An 18,703-nucleotide genomic window follows, 5' to 3' on the forward strand; every position below is an offset into this window, starting at 1 on the left:
TAGCAACACCCACACGTAGCACGTGCTCCAGCAGATATATTTCACTGGTCATCCCCAAAGCCAACACTTACTTTGGCTGCCTTTCCTTCCAGTTCTCTGCTGCCAATGACTGGAACGAATAGCAAAAATCACTGAAGCTGGAGTCTTATATCTCCCTCTCTAGCATCAGCTGTTAGAGCAGCTTACCGATCACTGTACCTGTACACAGCCAATCTGTAAATAGCACACCCAACTACCTCATCCCCATATTATTACTTACCCTCTTGCTCTTTTGTACCCCAGTATCTATACTTGCACATCATCATCTGTACATCACTCCAGTGTTAATGCTAAATTATAATTATTTCGCCTCTATGGCCTATTTATTGCCTTACCTCCCTACTCTTCTGCATTTGCACACACTGTACATATATTTGTCTATTGTGTTATTGAATGTACGTTTGTTTATGTGTAACTCTGTGTTGTTTTTGTCGCACTGATTTGCTTTATCTTGGCCGGGTCGCAGTTGTCAATGAGAACTTGTTCTCAACTGGCCTACCTGGTAAATAAAGGTGAAAAAATAAATAATAATAATAAGTATGCAGCACCAAATTGTATTTATTTTGTCTGATTTGTGTGATGATGTAGTGTAGGCCCAAAACAGCAGAGCTGGGACAAGGGATGACTCCACCGCCAAGTTTATTCAACAGTAAATAAATCCGGCTATGGATTATGGGTAGATCCACAGCAACGATAGTGCATTATGAGAACCTGCCCTGTTTTTAATATCCTACATTTAAAAGACTGTGGTAGTGTGAAATTGCTATTTTCAAATGGTTGCCTTTACTCCAATTAAAAACAATGTGCTTAAAACAAGCTGAGCAACATTCATATTCCCGAGGTAAATGCAAAATTATGGTAAAAGCAAGTCTTTTACAATGACAACTGTCGCAAATAAAGTGCAACACAGCAACACATACTGTGTAATAAACTGGAAGAATGTGGCGCTGGTTATACTATAACAAAAAACTGCCCTTAGATAATATACATATTTAAGATGTTTGAAATCAAAGGAGAGGGAGGTGACAATTACATAGTTTTTGGCTTGACCAACATGTGGTAATAACCCAATGCAACCTCCAGATAAACAATGCAACAATATGTCACCAAACCAATAGATGACAAGTCATTATTAATAACTTAATTTTTTTGCTAACACTTTAATTGACACCTAGTATCCTAACACTTCATAATGTGTCATAACCGTTGACATAACCTGACATAATATTGTCATATTATTGTCATAACACTTATGACACATATATTTAGACGTGTTGTGACATACAGTACCAGTCAAAAGTTTGGACACCTACTCATTCAAGTGTTTTTCTTTATTTTGATTATTTTCTACATTATAGAATAATTGTGAAGATATCAAAACTTTGAAATAACACATATGGAATCATGTAGAAACCTAAAAGTTTTAAAGAAATCAAAATATATTTTATATTTGAGATTCTTCATAGTAGCCACCCTTTGCACACTCTTGGCATTCTCTCAATTAGCTTCACCTGGAATGCTTTTCCAACAGTCTTGAATGAGTTCCCACATATTCTGAGCATCTGTTGGCTGCTTTTCCTTCACTCTGCGGTCCAACTCCTCCCAAACCATCTCAATTGAGTTGAGGTCAGGTGATTATGGAGGCCAGGTCATCTGATGCAGCACTCCATCACTCTCTTTCTTAGTCATATAGCCCTTACGCGGCCTAGAGGTGTGTTTTGGGTCATTGTCCTGTTGAAAAACAAATGATAGTCCCACTAAGCGCAAACCAGAATGCTGTGGTAACTATGCTGGTTAAGTATGCCTTGATTTGTAAATAAATCATAGAAAAATGAAGAAATACTCTTGAATGAGTAGGTGTGTCCAAACTTTTTACATGTACTGTATATGTTTACAAGTCAGTTAAGAACAAATTCTTATTTACAATGACGGCCTACCAAAACACAAAAGGCCTCCTGCGGGGACAGGGGCTGGGATTTAAAAAATAATAATAATACATATATAAATATAGGACAAAACACACATCCCATCAAGAGAGACAACACTACATAAAGAGGGTCCTAAGACAACAACATAGCAAGGTAGCAACACATGACAACACAGCATGGTAGCAACACAACATGACAACAACATGGTAGCAACATAAAACATGGTACAAACATCATTGATTACAGACAACAGCACAAAGGTCAAGAAGGTAAAGACAACAATACATCACGCAGAGTAGTCGCAACTGTCAGTAAGAGTGTCCATGATTGAGTTTTTGAATGAAGAAACTGCGATAAAACTGTCCAGTTTGAGTGTTTGTTGCAGCTTGTTCCAGTCCTTAGCTGCAGCAAACTGAAAAGATGAGCGACTCAGGAATGTGTGTTTATTACATGTAAGAGTGTCAAAGCCCACAAAACTTACCACACGAGGCAAACCAATCCATTCTACTTGTAAATAGTATGGTATATAAAATGTCCTAAAATTGGCAATTTTACTACCATTGTAATTGTACACACATTGATATCGAACATGTGCCTAGTCTAATGCTCCGTTGCTGATGACTTTATTCAAAATGCATGATGAAGGACAAAATACCAGCATCTTTGGAACTTTAACTGACTGAATCATGTATTATTTATTCAAATGTTGTTTTCCCTGCAACAACAAAAATCCTTTTTGGAATCACATCTTTTTGATTAACATAAATCATGAAGAGTATTCTACAATGCAGTGAATGTTGTTAGTTGTCTAAAAACCTTTTGTTACTTTATACTGTGTTGTTATGTCTTAATAAATTTGTACAAATTACCCAGCAGGCTATATAAGGCAGATGGTGTAAAAGATGTACCTTGCATGGCTTCATACAATTTTCTTGCTGATGTAATTTCATTAAAAGTTTTAAACACCCCATTTGTCATTATATAAGGAACAAACATAACACATACCAAATATACTGTATATGGCAATAGCAAACACGTTCACACTTTCTCAAATACATTACAATCATGTTTTCTCAATATTTTCATAACATAGCTAAAGCTAGCTCTCAACTATTCATGTAGCTAGCTACTTAACAGTTAGCTACCATCAAGTTAGTGTTTGTTTAGCTAAGGTTGGCTCCCATACCACTAAGTATGGTGGTGTTCAAAACAATTAATTACATGCATGCATTGTTGAAGCAACAACAGTACATCTGATTCACTCTCTCTATATAGTGCTATTTGTACAAATTAATTATAGAAGTCTTCCGTATTAAATGTAACAAAAACCCGTGGACAACTAACAACATTAGCTAGCTATTGTAGGCGCTAAGTATACATGTATATAATGTTGTGAACAAAAAGATGTGATTCCAAAATATGGATTTTTGTTGTTGCTGTAAGTGTAATAATATTAGCCAGATACGCATATCACATACATGACTGTGAGTCATAAGTTCCAAAGAGGGTATTTTGTCCTGATTTTGTCCTGATGACCTGATGACCTGATGAAAATACACACTGTCATGACGCATTATGACAATCCGGTGTAACTTTACTTGGACTAAGAAAATACACTTCATGACACTGTCAAGAAGCATAATAACTATCATAATCATATAAACCAGATAGACCTATCACATACGTACTCTTATGTCATCAGTCACAAAGTGGGTGTCTTGTCCTGCTCCTGAAATCTCCTTCTGCACTCATCCTAGTCATGAGCAACAGAGCATTGGGGTAGGTACATGTCTGACATCAATGTGTGTTTCCAATTTAATATGGTACATTTTAGAAAATGTAATATAACATAAACATACTGTTGACAAGTAGGCTACGGTGTAATGGAACGGTTTGCTTTGTGTAGTAGGTTTAGCGGGTTTTGACACTCTTATGTAGGTGTCATAACCAGCCTTAAAATAACGCAATATGTAATGACACAGTTTATGACAAGTTGTTTCAGCTGTTATGACCTACTATGACATGGTTATGACCGTGTCCTAATGTGTTATGACCCTAGGTGTCAAATAAAGTGTTATCCTTTTTCAATCCAATCTCAAACTCCATGTTTTTGCAAAAGTGTATTTCTTTCTCGATGGGAAATGTACGTCTTGCCAAACAACTGTTTCTGCACCTCTTCAAAATAGCTACTACTAAATGTTTTTCTTTATAAAGGCCTTCATCCACTTTGGATTTACCAGCGAGGCACGAGTTCCAACCAGCAATCAGTGTCCATTTTAAAAGCCACTAATGTTTTTATGGGTACTCTATGGCCCTATCGGCGGACAATGGAGTGGCATAGTAGATGAGTCACATACACTTGACGAACATCAATTATCAGCCTAAAAATCACTATTTGAGTAGCAAAGTAGTGGACAAATACAGAGCAAGGGAATGACTCACAATGAGGGGAAAGAGTCATGGAAGGAATGGGAGAGGGGAAAGGAAGGGGGTGGGATGCAATAGCCCCTGTAAAAATCAATACACTCAGGCCATGTTTGTTCTCTTTGCGATCGATCGGTAGTCTAAAAAGCCTTCTGGCTCTGTGTGCTTGGGTAGCGCTGGCATTTTATGCTCCCCAAAGTCATTGGTTGAAGTGAAAAATCTGATCTGGGTTAAGGGAGGAGAGTAGGTGAGTCATACAGTCAGATGAGTAAACGTTTTGGAGAGAACATTGTCCAAGCCAAAATTTGACTGAAAAACCACCTCTGCAGGACTGTATCTTGTTGCTTTAATATTTTAACAGCAAATGCTTTTGGAGCAGCTTCCTCACAGTCTTACTGTATGCAAATCTAAGTAAATAAGATGAAACAGTGGTCAATTACTAATTACTATTATAAACACACCATGATGTGGATTCTGTTTTTCATTCGTCATGAACTTGAAAATACTGGGTTATTCTATCTTCTTAACTCCTTCCATAGTGCATTATTGTTATAAGTAGGTTATGATGGGGGGAGGAGGCCCAGAAGAAGTGCTCTCTCTTGGGGAAAAAAAGAGGACATGTTAACCTCTTGCACCACACAGAGGTGAATTAACAGTTGGTGGTGAAACCAGCGAGGGGCTTCTGTGTAACATACTAAAATAAATGAATTTGCAAACAGTCACTGTTTGGAACCTGAGAGGGAGCCTTCGGTCATCTTCCATATTTTCAGGGGGAGGAAATGGAATAACTTATTACTGAACTCAATCAAATCAATCAAATGTATTTATAAAGCCCTTCTTACATCAGCTGATGTCAAAGTGCTGTACAGAAACCCAGCCTAAAACACAAAACAGCAAGCAATGCAGGTGTAGAAGCACGGTGGCTAGGAAAAACTCCAGTCCTGGTGGCCAGTCCTCTTCTAGCTGTGCCGGGTGGAGATTATAACAGAACATGGCCAAGATGTTCAAAATGTTCATAGATGACCGGCAGGGTCAAATAATAATAATCACAGTGGTTGTAGAGGGTGCAACAGGTCAGCACCTCAGGAGTAAATGTAAGTTGGCTTTTCATAGCCGATCGTTCAGAGTATCTCTACCGCTCCTGCTGTCTCTAGAGAGTTGAAAACAGCAGGTCTGGGACAGGTAGCACGTCCGGTGGACAGGTCAGGGTTCCATAGCCGCAGGCAGAACAGTTGAAACTGGAGGAGCAGCACGACCAGGTGGACTGGGGACAGCATGGAGTCATCAGGCCAGGTAGTCCTGAGGCATGGTCCTAGAGCTCAGGTCCTCCTCCGAAAGAAAGAAATGTAGAAAAAGAAAGAGAATTAGAGAGCGCATACTTAAATTCACACAGGACACCGGATAAGACAGGAGAAATACTCCAGATAAAACAGACTGACCCTAGCCCCCCAACACATAAACTACTGCAGCATAAATACTGGAGGCTGAGACAGGAGGGGTCGGGAGACATTGTGGCCCCGTCCGACGATACCCCCGGACAGGGCCAAACAGGCAGGATATAACCCCTCCCACTTTGCCAAAGCACAGCCCCCACACCACTAGATGGATATCTTCAACCACCAACTGACCACAAGGCATATAGCCCACAAAGATCTCCCCCACGGCCCGAAACCAAGGGGGGCCGCCAACCTGGACAGGACGATGACATCAGTGACTCAACCCATTCAAGTGACAAACCCTTCCTAGGGACAACGTGGAAGAGCACCATTAAGCCTTTGACTCAGCCCCTGAACTCCTCATTCAAACCTCTATTGTCACTATTGTCAGCCATAGAGCTGTACTGTAGTATGGCAACAGTGCAGTTTAATGGGCCCTGACTTTAATTGCGATGTTGATGCCCCTTCATGTTCTCCTCATCTTCGCTTTATCGTGGGGAGTTATTTACTTTGACACGATGGAATATGTTTAATCTTGAAGGTGAACTGAACGCGAACAGCAGGAGTTGTCACGATCGTCATATGAAGCGAAACAAAATGCAGCGTGGTATTTGTTCATGATGATTTTTTTATAAAAGAAAGCACACAAAACAATAAACGAAATAACGACAGTGAAGCTATAATGAGAACTGTGCTGACACAAGCAACTAACATAGACAATCACCCACAAACAAACAGTGAAACCCAGGCTACCTAAGTATGATTCTCAATCAGAGACAACTAATGACACCTGCCTCTGATTGAGAACCATACTAGGCCAAAACATAGAAATCCCCAAAATCATAGAAAAACAAACAGACTGCCCACCCCAACTCACGCCCTGACCATACTAAATGATGACAAAACAAAGGAAATAAAGGTCAGAACGTGACAGTACCCCCAAAGGTGCGGACTCCGGCCGCAAAACCTTAATCTATAGGGGATGGTCTGGGTGGGCGTCTGTCTGCGGTGGCGGCTCTGGCGCGGGACGTGGACCCCACTTCACCATAGTCTTTCTCCGCCTCATTGTCCGCCTCCGTGGCATCCTAAACACGGCGACCCTCGTCGCCGACCTCGGACTGGGGACCCTAGAAATGGGTCCCGAATGGATGGGAGATTCCGGCAGTGCCGGGGTGAAGGATGACTCCGGCAGCGCCGGACAGGCGGGAGACTCCGGCAGCGCCGGACTGGCGGGAGACTCCGGCAGCGCCGGACTGGCGGGAGACTCCGGCAGCGCCGGACTGGCGGGAGACTCCGGCAGCGCCGGACTGGCGGGAGACTCCGGCAGCGCCGGACTGGCGGGAGACTCCGGCAGCGCCGGACTGGCGGGAGACTCCGGCAGCGCCGGACTGGCGGGAGACTCCGGCAGCGCCGGACTGAGGGGCTCTGGCGCCTCTGGAATGAGGGGCTCCGGCAGCGCTGGAGAGGAGGAAAGCTCTAGCGGCGCTGGAGAGACGAGGGGCACTGTAGGCATGGTGCGGGGTGCCGGTACTGGGCCGAGTACACGCACCTCAGGGCGAGTGCGAGGAGGAGAAACAGGGAGTACTGGGCTCTGGACACACACAGGATGCCTGGTGCAGGGGGCTGCCACCGGAGGGCTGGTGCTTGGAGTTGGCACTGGATAGACTGGCCCGAGAAGGCGTACTGGAGGTCTCGAGCACCGAGCCTGCCCAACCTTACCTGGTTGAATGCTCGCCATAGCCTGCCCTGTGCGGCAAGGTGGAATAGTGGGCTGTGCAGTCGAACCGGGGACACCATGCGTAAGACTGGTGCCATGTATGCCGGCCCAAGGAGACGCACTGGAGACCAGATGCATAGAGCCGGCTTCATGGCACCTGGCTCTATGCTCAACCTAGCCCGGCCAATACGAGGAGCTGGGATGCACCGCACCGGGCTATGCACCCGCACTGGGGACACCGTGCGCTCCACAGCATAACACGGTGCCTGACCAGTACGACGCCCTCTCTCACTCCGGTGGGCACGGGAAGCTGGCGCAGGACTCCTACCTGCCTTGGCCACACTCCCCGTGTGCCCCCCGCTAAGAAATTTTTGGGGCTGCCTCTCGGGCTTTCTTGCCAGCCGTGTTCCCTCGTATCGCTGGTTCCTCTCTCCGGCTGCCTCTGCTCTCCTAGCTGCCTCCACCTGTTCCCAAGGGAGGCGATCCTTTCCCGCCAGGATCTCCTCCCATGTGTAGCAACCCTTGCCGTCCAAAACGGCCTCCCATGTCCATTCCTCCTTCTTGCGCTGCTCCTGCTGCCGTTGCCTGTTACTACGCCGCTTGGTCCTTGGTTGGTGGGTGATTCTGTCACGGCTTTCTTCCTGGGAAGGAGAGGCGGACCAAAACGCAGTGTGGTATGTGTTCATGATGATTTTTTAATAAAAGAAAGCACTGAACACTGAATAGCAACTATACAAAACAATAAACAAAATAATGACTGTGAAGCTATAGTGAGAACTGTGCTGACCAAGCAACTTACATAGACAATCACCCACAAACAAACAGTGAAACCCTAAGTACCTAAGTAACAACTAATGACACCTGCTTCTGATTGAGAACCATACTAGGCCGAAACATAGAAATCCCCAAAATCATAGAAAAACAAACATAGACTGCCCACCCCAACTCACGCCCTGACCATACTAAATAATGACAAAACAAAGGAAATAAAGGTCAGAACATGACAGGAGTATACAAATATAGTGCTGTAACACTATATTGAGGCTAGCAATTAATAGCCCAAGGTAGATCCAGAGCTTTCTATAACTGAGTGTGCCCCTCAGTTCAACACAATTCAATTGACTGGTGCTATACTGTACTGCCATGAACATACTATGTGGCTCCCAGGATCCCAAGTGACAAAGTGCACTTTATCCCTCACAAAGCCTCACTTTGACCTCTATCACAGTAGCTCCCTCCACTGGCTCTCAGCCTAGCTCACCTGAGTCACTTCTCATGTCAAATCCACTGTGGAGTTGAAGACACAGAGAGACCACAAGTCGCACGCTATAGGCCTAAACCTCCACACAAAGTGGAAGAATAACACACTTAACTATGTCATATCAGTGCTAGCTCTCCTCCGCAGTTATTATGCACATCCAATGTCACGGTAATGCCTAAGATCTCCTTCATTCCAGGCTAATTCCAAAGAACGTATTTCATCGCTTCGACTTCTGAAAATAAGTTATTAGTGCTCATCAAGCTGCCTCGCCTTGGGAAGAAGAAGCTGAGCCTCTCGCACCTGTGTGATAACGAATCACGGGAGAGCCCGAGGACAAACGCCAAAGTGTCTGAGCGGATAGAAAAAAACGAGAGAGAGGGAGAAAAAGAGAGAAGGAAGGAATTCACACTTACTTGGAGCAGAGCCTTCTTAATGACTCTCCCCACATCCTGTCTCCACTCTGGGATGTCAGGGTTGCACTAGTCCAGATTTCCGGAGAAAGATAAAAGCAGAGATTTGAAGAACTCTGTCAGAAAGAGAGAGAGACCCAGGGGAGAAACAGAAACAGACCGTTAATTCAGCCCCTGATCTAGGTGCATTATTCTCAAGGTATCCTCCTTATTCCCCACTGTCCTTTGTTCTGGTTGTGTCCCTCCTCTAACTGTCTTCTGATGGGTGGGAAAGATGACAGGGATGTTGGTGTGTGTGAGTGTGAGTGTGTGAATGTGTTCATGATTTGACATGAGGAGATGATTGCTTGCTTTCTCAGATGGAAATGTCTCCTTTTGCCCCCTAAGCATTTTTTCAGGTCACCTAAGTCCAAATAGTGTAAAAAGACAAACATTTTTTTTCAGGATGGAAAAACGCTTTTACTGTAAACTTAAATGACTAAATGCCTTTTTTTAAAGTACTTTCAACTGTTGCATACGAAGTGAGATGACTGCTAGATGTGCTAATTGTATTACATCAAGCAGAATAATTTGATTATAGAGAGGTCATACTGATCCTTACCCTGTACTGCTATCGTCTTGGTGTCTTGCAGTATGGCGTTTTCTGAAGACGCTTGGACCGTAACAGTGTTCATTCCCTCGCTGGTGAAGGTGTACGAGATGCTCCCGTCTAAGGAGCTCCCGTCTAACCCTGTCCCCCGGTATGAACACATGGGCCTCACTGCGATGGCGGTCAGCACTCCTCTTCTGCCGTCCACCGGCTTGCTTGAGGGATTCCTGGATGGCTCTCCAGGTCCCCTTGGAGCGCTGCACCCACTCCTCCACCGCAGGAGCCTCGGTCTGACTCTGATGCCATGGTGCCAGGACCGGCTGGTAGCCCAACACACACTGAAATGGTGATAGGTTCGTAGAGGAGTGACGGAATGAGTTCTGGGTCAACTCCGCCCATGGGAAGTACCTAGACCACTCCCCTGGCCGGTCCTGGCAATACGACCGCAGAAACCTACCCACCTCCTGGTTCACTCTCTCCACCTGCCCATTACTCCCGGGGTGATAACCGGAGGTCAAGCTGACCGAGACCCCCAGACGCTTCATAAACGCCCTCCATACCCGGGATGTGAACTGGGAACCTCGATCAGAGACGATGTCCTCCGGCACCCCGTAGTACCAGAAGACGTGGGTAAATAGCGCCTCAGCAGTCTGTAGGGCTGTAGGGAGACTGGGCAACGGAAGGAGACGGCAGGACTTAGAAAACAACAACCAGGTCAGGAAATCCACTGACAGGTGAGACCATGGCCGTTGTGGAACAGGGAGGGGCTGTAACTTCCCTCTAGGAAGGTGGCCAGGAGCCTTACTCTGGGCGCACACCGAACAGGAAGAGACATAGAACCTAACGTCCCTAGCCAAGGTGGGCCACCAGTACTTCCCCCTGAGACCCCGCACTGTCCTCGCCACACCAGGATGAACCAAAGAGGGTAGTGTGTGAGCCCACCGAATCAATTGATCACGAACACCAAGCGGCACGTACTTGCTACCTGTCGGACACTGAGGATGCGTAGGTTCCACCCGTAATGCCCGCTCGATGTCCGAGTCCACCTCCCATGCCACCGGTGCCACCAGCCTAGAGGCTGGAAGGATGGGGGAAGGATCAATGGGCCGAAATGGTGATAGGTTCGTAGAGGAGTGACGGAATGAGTTCTGGGTCAACTCCGCCCATGGGAAGTACCTAGACCACTCCCATGGCCGGTCCTGGCAATACGACCGCAGAAACCTACCCAGCTCCTGGTTCACTCCCTCCCATGCCACCAGTGCCACCAGCCTAGAGGCTGGAAGGATGGGAGTAGGATCGATTGGCCGATCCTCCGTGTCATAGAGACGGGACAGCGTGTCGTGTTCAGGGAGCCTGGTCTATAGGAAATGGTGAACCTGAATCGGGTGAAGAACATGGCCCACCTTGCCTGATGCGGATTCAGTCTCCTAGCTGCCCGGATATACTCCAGATTCTGGTGGTCAGTCCAGATGAGAAAAGGGTGCCTAGCCCCCTCAAGCCAGTGTCTCCACACCGTCAGGGCCTTTACCACCGCTAACAACTTCCGGTCCCCCACATCATAGTTACGCTCTGCCAGACTGAGCTCCCTCGAAAAGAAAGCGCAGGGGCGAAGTTTCAGTCGCGTGCCCGAGCGCTGTGATAGCACGGCACCCACTGCAGCCTCGGACACGTCCATCTCCACTATGAATGCTAAAGAGGGGTCCGGGTGCGCCAACACCGGTGCATCGGTGAACAGCGCCTTCAACCTATTGAAGACTCTGTCAGCCTCTGCCGACCACCGCAAACGCACCGGCTCCCCCTTCAGCAGTGAGGTAATGGGGGCCTCTATCCAGGGTTTTGGCCAGGTAAACCTCTGGTAGTAATTGCCAAACCCTAAGAACTGCTGCACCTCCTTCACTATGGTTGAAGTCGGCCAATTACGCACGGCCTTAACGCGGTCACACTCCATCACCACCCCCGAGGTGGAAATGCGATAACCCAGGAAGGAGACGGCTCGTTTGCAGAACACACACTTCTCAGCCTTGACGTATAGGTCATGCTCCAGCAGTCTACCAAGCACCCTGCGCACCAGAGACACACGCGCGGCACGGGTGGGGGAATAGATCAGAATATCATCGATATAGACCACCACGCCCTGCCCATGCAGGTCCCTGAGAATCTCGTCTACAAAGGATTGAAAGACAGCTGGAGCATTCTTTAACCCCTATGGCAAGACGAGGTACTCATAATGGCCCGATGTGGTACTTAAACCGTGCTCCGTGAAATGATTCTACCGCCGTAGCGACCATGAATGCATTTAGACCTCTATAATCAATGCACGGATGCAAACCTCCCTCCTTTTTTTTCACAAAAAATAAACACGAGGAGACGGGTGAAATGGAGAGCCGAATGTACCCCTGTCCCAGAGAGTCTCCATAGCCAACGTCTCCTCCTGCGACAATGGGTACACGTGACTCTTGGGAAGCGCAGCGTTTACCTGGAGATTTATCCCCTTGTCAATGAGGTGATAATTTAGTCGCCCTCTTCTTACAGAATGCGATCGCCAAATCGGCATATTCAGGGGGAATGCGAACAGTGGAAACCTGGTCTGGACTCTCCACCGACGTGGCACTGATGGAAACAACTCGAGTTGGAGCAAAAACCCCTGGCACCCAGCCACCGCACCCTCGAGAGCGCAAGACGAAGTGCGCCAGAGCCGGACGCAGGTGGAGGAGGAGGTGGACTCATCGGAGGAACCGGAAGTGAAGAGAGAAGACCACTCCTCTCCCATCGGTCCATTCTCTCCATCATCTGATCCATAGCCGATCCTATCCGATGGAGGACGGTGGCATGATGGAGGACGCGTTGGGGGTGGCAGCTGCTCCTGCTGACTCCATTGGTAAGGTGCAGGATTCTGTAACGCTCTGGGTGTAGTGGGTGCGTAGTCAGGCCCGGGAAGCAGAGAGTACAGGGTAGTGCTTTTAATTGCACACACGGCGAACATAAGACACCCCACAAAACACAGGGCGCACACAAAACAAATGCCCCAAACACCGGGAATCAAACAGTCCGGAGAAAAGCCCAAGAATGAAAAACACATCAACCTCAAACGTGCACAGTAGCAACACAAAACAATCCCGCACAAAGAGCAGGTGGTCCTACTGGCTAACATAATCCGACTAATCAGCCTACACACAAAACAGCTGAAACCAATCAACAGAAAGGGGAAAAGGGATCAGTGGCAGCTAGTAGGCCGGTGACGACGACCTCCAAGGGCCACCCGAACAGGAAGGAGAGCCACCTTCGGTATAGGGGTGACAGTACGTAATACCATAGACATCATGTTTAACCCTGTTTGGTTCTGATAATATTAACTTCTTGGATATAGGGGGCGCTCTTTTAATTTATGGATAAATTGGCAGCTTTGGAAAGAAAACACTCTAAGGTTTCCAAAACTGCAAAGATATTATCTGTGAGTGCCACAGAACTCATGCTACAGGCGAAACCAAGATGAAACTTCTACCACGAAATGGGTAGAATTTTTGAAGCTCTGTTTTCCAATGTCTCCTTATATGGCTGTGAATGCACCAGGAATGAGCCTGCGCTTTCTGTCGTTTCTTCAAGATGTCTGCAGCATTTTGACGTATTTGTAGGCATATCATTGGAAGATTGGCCATAAGAGACTACAATTTCCAGGGGTCCGCCCGGTGCCCTTTGTCTAAATTGGTGCGTAATCTTCAGTTGCGGGCATTTTCTCCTGGGATTCAGGACAGAAAGCACACTTCCACGATCGATGTATCATCGAAGAGATATGTGAAAAACACCTTGAGGATTGGTTCTAAACAACGTTTGCCATGTTTCAGTCGATATTATGGAGTTCATTTGGATAAAAGTTAGGCGTTTTTATGACTGGATTTTCATTTTTTTTGGTAGCCAAAAGTGACGCACCAAACGGAGCGATTTCTCCTAAACAAATAGCAAATGTTCAGTTTTTCCTGAAAGGTTATCTAACAGAGTCTCCTCATTGAAAACATCTGAAGTTCTTCAAAGGTAAATTATTTTATTTGAATGCTTTTCTGTTTTTTGTGAAACTGTTGTCTGCTGAATGCTAACGCTAATGCTAACGCTAAATGCTACGCTAGCTAGCTACTGTTACACAAATGATTGTTTTCCTATGGTTGAGAAGCATATTTTGAAAATCTGAGATGACAGTGTTGTTAACAAAAGGCTAAGCTTGAGAGCTAGCATATTAATTTCATTTCATTTGCGATTTTCATGAATAGTTAACGTTGCGTTATGGTAATGAGCTTGAGGCTGTATTCACAATCCCGGATCCGGGATGGCTCGACGCAACAGTTTAAATATACTTATTCATTTATTTCATTTCATTTGCGATTTTCATGAATAGGAAACGTTGCGTTATGGTAATGAGCTTGAGGCTATGATTACGCTCCCGGGGTTAAGTTTGCTGAAAATAAATGCATTTGACAGTGAGAGGACGTTTCTTTTTTTGCTAAGTTTATATGCTTGTGTTGGTGGAAACGTATGAATAAACTTGGTTGAGCTTTCATAGTATCCATTGAGTTTTTGACCAGGGTGGCGTCCAAAAAACTCCCTTCGGCCCCAGAGTCGATGAGTACCCGGAGAGATTTCGACTGATTCCCCCACAGCAGGATGTCATGGAGTGGGGTGCGAGTAAGAGGAGAGGGAAAGTTATCCGTATGGCCCACAGAGTACTCACCCCTACCGGTGAGCCTGGTCTTTTAGTGGACACGAAATTACCAGTAGTTCTGCAATACAGGCAACTCTTCGTGTTAAACGTCCGTAAAAGTTTGAATGGAGTATGGTGGAAATCACAAGATTATGTTATAATACTTTTATTGTATCAAATGTTTGTTTCATGCAACAGAATAAGGAGTTGTTAGAACTCTTATCTGTGTCTGTTCTACTAAGGATGGGCCTCTGGGAGATAACACTGACAGGAAATTTACGATGTCTTTTGGGTGAAAAAACCTAAAAGAGACCGCATTCCAGAGCATGAGTTAATGTTGCTGTTCTATGTGGTAGAGATGGGAGAGATGACTCCAGGGCCAGACCCTGGTCTCTACACAAAGATAACTGTTTTTACAGCAGATACTGTGTGCTGTGAATTATAAGTATCAATCTTAACCTTGTGACCCATTCTATACATCCGTTGTTTGTCATGTAGGTTGAAAACAGTGTATCTTGGCTATAAAACAACTTTGTACTTTTGTCTCGGGGCTCTCAACGAATCATTTGAGGTTGACTCGTTGACCAGACATCATTATCGTAAAGCACTCAATCGATTCACTTTATATGTGTGCGTTGTATTGACATGCTCTCTGGGAGGTTAATAAAAAAAAGCCAAGGAAAATGAAGAGCGCCAAATTCAAATAAATTACTATAAAAATCTAACTTTCATTAAATCACACATGCAAGATAGCAAATTAAAGCTACACTTGTTGTGAATCCAGCCAACATGTCAGATTTCAAAAAGGCTTTTCAGCAAAAGCAAACAATGCTTTTATCTGAGGATAGCACCTCCATAAACAAAGAGAGAAAGCATATTTCAACCCTGCAGGACCGATACAAAATGCAAAAATAAAAATATAATTCATGCCTTACCTTTGAGCTTCTTTTGTTGGCACTCCAATATGTCCCATAAACATCACAAATGGTCCTTTAGTTTGATTAATTCTGTCCATATATATCCAAAATGTCCATTTATTTGGCATGTTTGATCCAAAAAAACACCGGGTCCAACCTGCTCAACGTGACTACAAAATATCTAAAAGGTTACCTGTAAACTTTGCCAAAACATTTCAAACTACTTTTGTAATACAACTTTAGGTATTTTTTTACGTAAATAATCAATAAAATTGAAGACGGGATGATCTGTGTTCAATACAGGAAGAAAACAAACTGAAGCATGCTTTCTGGTCACGCGTCTCTATCTAACAGTACACTTCAAGTGACCCTCGTTCAAGATGGCCGTACTTCTTCATTGCACAAAGGAATAACCTCAACCAATTTCTAAAGACTGTTGACATCCAGTGGAAGCGGTAGCAACTGCAAGTAGGTCCCTTTGAAATCTGGATTACCAATGAAATCTCATTGAAAAGAGAGTGACCTAAAAAAAAAAGATCTGAATAGTTTGTCCTCGGGGTTTCACCTGCTAAATAAGTTCTGTTATACTCACAGACATGATTCAAACAGATACTAATAATATGCATATCTTATCTTCTGGGGATGAGTAGCAGGCAGTTTAATTTGGGCATGCATTTCATCTGGACGTGAAAATACTGCCCCCTGTCACCAAGAAGTTAATAAGTGAATAAAGATTTTGTTTAAGTATATCTCTAACTTATGAGATAAGTTTGTCTCTCCTCATTTGAAAGTAAAGAAGTTAACCACCACAGGAGACAACCAAGCCCTGTCTAGATGCATCAGCTCGGGAAGACATGAATCGGGAGACTTCAGAGTCTATCGTGGGAACTCGTGTAGCCTCGGATTTTCTCGGAAACGGAGACGTCGGATTCGTCCGGGATGCCTTGGAGGCGAGGTGGAATCAGACCTCTTCTCCTTCCTACATTCCCGTAGCCGCCCATCCGTCCGGATGGTCAAGGCAATGAACAAGTCGAGATCCGTCAGTAGTTCCCGGGCTGCTAGCTCATCCTTAACTTCCTCCAATAATCCGTGCAGGAACATGTTGAACAGGGATTCCGGGTTCCAGGCACTCTCAGTCGCCAAATCCACCACATAGTCTGCCACATTGTGGGAGTTTTGGCAAAGCTGGAGTAACTTCCGGGCATACTCTCCCCCGAGGATGGCTGCAGCTCGAAAATTAGGGAACACTGAGCGAGAAACGCCCGGCAGGTTTCCGACTCTCTAGCAAAGCGTTCCGGAGGAAGCCAGGGTGGACGGGAGAGAAGCAAGCTTACTGAGCCGGGTTAATGAGGGGCTGGGAGGTTACCATCATGCTAGGCTGCCTAACCGACAACCCGCGGAATTGCTCCAGCAATGTATCCTAAGCGCGGTCATGGGGTTCGGCCAAGGTCTGTCTGGAAACCTTCCACAAGACCACGAAGCCTTCCAATGGTGGCTCCTTGGGAGGAGACGGCGATGCGGAGCTGGTCAGAGTCTGCTGGGTCAGTCAGGGCCAGTTCATACTATCAGACCTCAAGATAAGACCCAGATGCAGACTGTTCGAAATACCAAATGTTTATTTACGAAACAGGGGGCTGGCAAATGACAGGTTGAGGTCAGGCAGAGGTCAGTAAACCAGTGCAGTCCGTAAAGTACAGAATGGCAGGCATGCTCAGGGTCATGGCAGGCAGCGGTCAATAATCCAGGGCAGGCAGGGGTGGGTAATCCAGGGCAGTCCATAAGGTACAGAACGGAAGGCAGCTCTCTGATGGCAGATCCTTCCCAACATACTGGGGCACCGCAAACCCAGCTCAACATCAGAAGAGGGAACCCAGGGTCAGGGCAGCCAGAATGGTAAAAAAACGTGAGAACTAACAAGAAACAGAAGTACGCGAAAAGACGCTGGTAGGCTTGACAAGCCAAGATGAACTGGCAACAGACAAACAGATAACACATGTGTAAATGCGCCGGGGATAATGGGGAAGATGGGCGACACCTGGAGCGGGGTGGAGACAACCACAAAGACAGGTGAAACAGATCAGGGTGTGACACACTGCGCTTGCCAGTATCACTTATCATGATCACTGGGGTAGTGTGTGGGATCTTCTTCTCATAAAGACTAATTTAGCTGAAAAGGGAAGGTAAATGAAAACTTAATTAACAATAACTGTCATAATGTTTTATAGTTTTGATGGAATTTAGTTGAAGAACAAGATTTATTCTAGACTTAAAACACGCTTTATCATGTTTTTGACGTGATACCTTATGAGTAATACTGTGGTCTGCCATGCTGAGACCGTAATGGGAGCTGACGTGGGTGGACCTGGCATTACAGTGATCTAAGTGGTGAAGGTTCCTATAGCGGAAAGATATAACACGGTATTTAAACAAACTCCAGCTGAGCTTCTGTTAACTCTTATCCTCTTTAACTGAGACTAATCGTTATCCTAACCCGAACTTTCAAACGCATGCAGTGTCTGTCTGTCTTTGTGTCTGTGTGACAGAGAGAAAGTGTGTGTATCTGTTACAGTTTTCTTCTATCTCCTCCTCTGAAGAGGAGGTGTAGCAAGGATCGGACCAAAATGCAGTGTGGTAATTTTGATACATGTTTAATAAACAAATAAACACAAACAAAACAAGAAACGTAAAGCAAAAACCTATACAGCCTATCTGGTGCAAACAAACACAGAGACAGGAACAATCACCCACGAAACACTCAAAGAATATGGCTGCCTAAATATGGTTCCCAATCATAGACAACGATAAACACCTGCCTCTGATTGAGAACCACTCCAGACAGCCATAGACTATACTAGATACCCCCACTAAGCCACAATCCCGATACCTAACAAAACCCCAAGACAAAACACACCTCATAAAAAACCCATGTCACACCCTGGCCTGACCAAATTAATAAAGAAAACACAAAATACTAAGACCAGGGCGTGACAGTATCTGTGTCTGTGTCCCTTTCAAGTGTTTATGCAGATATGTATTTGCGTGTGTGTGCGTGTGTGTGTGTGTGTGCAGGTGCGTGTGTGATTGTGAGTCATTTGGACAGGTTGTGTTAGGTGATAAACATATTCCAATTGGAAAACTGTGGTGGCATCGTGCTTGGCCAGCATTAAAAGCATCACCTGCGCTCTCGCTCTCTGCTGTAAATGACCTCAAAATGGCACCTTCATTAATTGACGAAAGCCTCACTTTTCAAATCAAGAGACAAGGGGGCAATTCAAACACTGCACCTGAAAGA

Source organism: Oncorhynchus tshawytscha, linkage group LG32, assembly GCF_018296145.1.
Source record: "Oncorhynchus tshawytscha isolate Ot180627B linkage group LG32, Otsh_v2.0, whole genome shotgun sequence".
Taxonomy (NCBI): domain Eukaryota; kingdom Metazoa; phylum Chordata; class Actinopteri; order Salmoniformes; family Salmonidae; genus Oncorhynchus; species Oncorhynchus tshawytscha.